This window comes from Capra hircus, chromosome 3 (assembly GCF_001704415.2).
Source record: "Capra hircus breed San Clemente chromosome 3, ASM170441v1, whole genome shotgun sequence".
Taxonomy (NCBI): Eukaryota; Metazoa; Chordata; class Mammalia; order Artiodactyla; family Bovidae; genus Capra; species Capra hircus.
The window spans coordinates 64,582,197-64,586,655 of record NC_030810.1 but is presented as its reverse complement, the minus strand read 5'-3'; positions in this window follow the sequence as shown (position 1 = coordinate 64,586,655).

Genomic DNA, 4,459 nt, shown 5'->3' with positions numbered 1-4,459 from the left:
CATCCCTCAACCTCTCACAGGTGTTGCTGAGAGCACACCCCAGTAAACCTCCAGTGCAGCAGTCTGCATATTAGAATCTATTTCTCAGGAAACCTGCCATAAAATAGTGGCCAACATGGGAAAAAGCCCAAGGATCCTGCCCTCTGGCCCAGTGTTTCACCCCCGTATTTAGTTGATGGTGGGTACTATTTACTGTCAAAATCTCTGGGACTGGAGGCCACACTAAGATTGCTCCTAGTATTTTTCAGTTGCTTTTTTTCTCATTCATTCTCAAGCTAATGCCAGTTCTGCTGAAGACTAGTTCTGCTGAAGACCAGTTCTTCTTCTCGCTTATACAGTTCTGCAAGTAGTAAAGAACAGTAAAATGAAAAAGAAAAAAATCTGCTCACTGAGTATCTACAAATCTGCAAGGTCCTTTTTTTCCATGACATCTGGGCTTGAGGGTGGTTTGTGATCAGTCAGTTCCCTCAGAGCTACCAAGCGGCAGAGACAATATCTGAACCAAGGGTCAGATAAGCTCTTTCTCCACGGTTGCCACCCTAAGAGAGGAACATATTTAAAGTGACCTGCCTGCCAATACAGGAGACTGGGGTTCAATCCCTGAGTCAGGAAGATCCCCTGGAGAAGGAAATGGCAACCCACTCCAGTAGTATTGCCTGGGAAATCCCATGGACAGAGGAGTCTGATGGGCTACAGACCATGGGGTCGCAAAAGAGTCAGACATGACCTCATGGCTAAATGACAACGAATGGAACAATAGAGAATGCAAAAGGAGAGAAATCAAGACTGCTCCCTAACATCAATCAGGCCTTGTTCAGGCTGGCCTACTTGCTGGGTTAGTAAGTGTTCTTTCAGTCCATCCTGCCCTCAGTCCTAAGTCTTTGCTCTTGCTTCTCGGTCAACACAAGTTCCCTGGACTTTATATCACTGACAACGTTTTGTCTAATGATCCTGGCCAAGGCTTAGTTCTGTGGATTGATTTGATGAGACTTTTTAGAGTTTAGAGAAAAGTTAGTTCTGGATACCAAGATATTACTACAACCAATTTCTTTTGTTTCACAACCTCCCACTTCTCACTAGACGGGAAATAGTGTTGGGACTCTGCAGCCAGCCCCAGGCTCACTTGCTGTGTGCAGCAAGATTTGGAAAATGAAAACCAGAAGCATCTCAAAGAACGTTCCAGTTGGACTCTGGGGTAGTGCCTGGGCACTCTGCCAGAGTGGCTGGGAATTCTGGAGAGGTACTTTGATGCAAATGGCTAGTCTGGTTCATTCTGTATTTACCCCACAGGGTTATCTGCAGAGTATTTGTTTGTCATACCATTGCAGCCTATGGTGACCATCATCCTCCTTCTAAACACACTAAACGTTGACAACGTGCCAGCCTCCAGATGGGGATGAGAATATACGATCCAGGTAAAGTGAAGGTCTTTGCAGTTAGAGAGCCCGAAGTCTGAATCCTTGCTCTAAGACTAGTAGTTGTGGGCAAGCTACTTCAACTTGTAAACCTCAGTAAACTCATCTACACAACAGGGATAACATCCCCTTCATTGATGGAAAGCGTAATGAAATAATGAATATAAAGATATTAGTACAGTTCTTGGATCACAGTAAGTGATTCAATAAATAGTAGTTGTTACTATAAACAAACAATACTTCCTACTTGCTCACACTGGCAGAGATCATGCTTTAGAGATGCCTTTCATATTGTTCTTTTTCCTTTGAAGTTTGTCCATCTGAGCACAATGCTTGGTTGGCCCTACCTGAATGTGGGATAACCAGCATCACTAATCCTGACATTTTTAATAGTAATCTTGTACTCAAGCAAAAGATAGACTACAGAGGCCCTTTCCAGTTGGTCATTTGCTATCTGTCCTTAACTGACCAGTCTGTACTAATGAAGTTCACATATCCAGACAATGCAGATGGTTTTCAAAGTCTGTTCTCTTGAGAAAAATAAAATGGGTATTGTAAGAAATGCTAACATCATTCTGGTCCTGAGAGATTTTCCTGAATTCTCCAGTTATGTGCCTGAATTCTCCATGGAGGTTTGACAGGGAAAGTCATAGCTTTGATGTGTCATCAAGTATATGAACTTCCCCATGACCTGCTGCTCTGAAAACAGGTATTAGTAGTGACCCCCATGAACAGCCCCTCAAAAAATGCTCCAGTGTGAAGCAGAGTGTGGGCACAGAGCATTCACAACTACAGGATTCGATGAGTTAAATTTACCCCCCTGACTCTCAGGGCACTCTCCATCTCCCAAATATGCCACAATAATAATGCTAATGATTGCAAGCAGCATCTTTGTTGTATCTCATTTATTTTTACCCCATATTATGGAGTCTTGAAAGAATTTACTGACTGCTTGGGTTTTCTGACTAATTGGGGTATCTCTATGCTATAGCCATTAAGAGATTTAAATATAGCTCTTCTTGAGCAATACTCTTTATCGGATCCCCTGTTATCCTTTAAATATCTTGGTGTGCAAGTGGATAAAATTAGAAAGAATTTGTTTGCTTTAAATTACCAACCTCTGCTTGATAAAACTATTAGCGATTTAGCTAATTGGACGGCTCTTCCATTATCATTAATTGGCAGAGTTAATACTATTAAAATGGTTGTTTTATCTAAATGTTTGTATTTATTTCAATGCTTTCCCATCAAGCCACCTAAAAATGCTCTAAAGCTTTGAATTCTGCAATTAGTTTTGTTTTATAGGCTACAAACAGAGTTAAGATTAATCTTAAAACTACAACTACTCTGGGAGGCCAAAGGATTAATTCTTCCTTTTCAAGGAGTAGATGAACGTGGGAGTTTCTTGGACAGGCTTTGTCCATTGTCTCTGGATATCATCAATAAGAAGTGCCAAAGCCCAAAAGAAACTAAGAGAGATTCTGGTTAATGTTCTTGATCTAATAAATCTTTACAAGAAAACTTTATTTCACACTCGCTTATGGATTCAATCACAGTTATTCATTCAGCAAATATTTATTGTGACTTGCACCAATCACTATTTAGATGCCACGGAAGACTTCCAAGATGAGTAAAATACAGCCTTTGCCTTTAAGAAGTTCAAATAAAGAAAACACAAATAACTACAAGGTAACATGGTAAGTGTTACTCTGGAGAAATAATCAGTATGCTGAGTCAGAGGAAAAGGTGTTGCTAAATCTGCATGGAAGATCAAAACAGGCTTTCCAGAGAACATGACATCCAAGCTGATTCTTGAAGAATGGGGCTCCCACAGGGTCCTTCCAAGATTTAAAGGAACACCTTGAGTGTTTTCTTCCAAATAATGGAGTAGCTTGATTTGTGAGACCGTTAAAATTGTCCACTCAGATAAAAGGTGACCATTTTCTCTTTGGTGGATCAAGGGAATTCCATAGACATAATGTATCAGCACTTTAGCAAGATACTTAACTAGGGCTTTCATGATCTGTTTTTGCCTTTTTTTACTTTTTATTTTATATTGGAGTATAGTTGATTAGCAATGTTGTGATAGTTTCTGATGTACAGCAACGTGATTCCATTAAATACATACATGTATCTGTTCATGATCCCTTTGAATGTCAAGACTGGAACATGTGAGCAGAGTGATGACACAGGACATAAAATTCTGTGTACGTGTGTTCAGTTGTTCAGTCGTGTCCCGATCTTTGCGATCCTGTTGTCTATAGCCTGCCAGGCTCCTCTGTCCACGGAATTCTCCAGGCAAGAATACTGGAGTGCGTTGCCATTTTCTACTCCAGGGGACCTTCCCAACCCAGGGATCAAACTCATGGCTTCTGCATCTCCTGCATTTGCAGGTAGATTTTTTACCACTGCACTACGTGGGAAGCCCCACATAAAATTCTAGTAGGTTGAAAAATGGACTCCAATGTGTTAACTATGGTTTTAATGCTAACCTAGAGAACAACCTCCCCAAAATATGCCAATGAGTATTCTCTTTGACCATGTCCTGTTCAGAGTTTTTAATAATTTGGATAAGGACATAGAGGCTTGTTCAGTCAGTCTGTGGATGATACATATCGTCCAAGGCAGCCAATATATTGATGGATTAATCAAGGATTTATAAAGATCTCAAGAAGCTGGAATAAAGGGTCAAAGTTAATCACATATAACTAAATAAGAAAAATGAATGTCCTCCCTTACTTCATCCCAGTTACTAAAGTATAGGCAGAAAAGCCCTCACCTATGGCATTGTGAGGCAGTAGAAAATGTTTCAAATTTGGTGTCAGAAGACCTAAGTTCAAGTCCTAGCTTGACTGAATGTTGCACGGGCAATTTTAAGCAGTACTCTAAAACTTCACCTAGCACCAGGTTTTCCATCCATAAATGAAAAATAAGACAATTTCACAGAGCTTCTATGAGAATAGGGAATACGCAAAGACTTTGTAAACTATATATCACCATCCAAAAGTTATCTTTTGTCATGCTTTTAATAACAATAGTGAAAT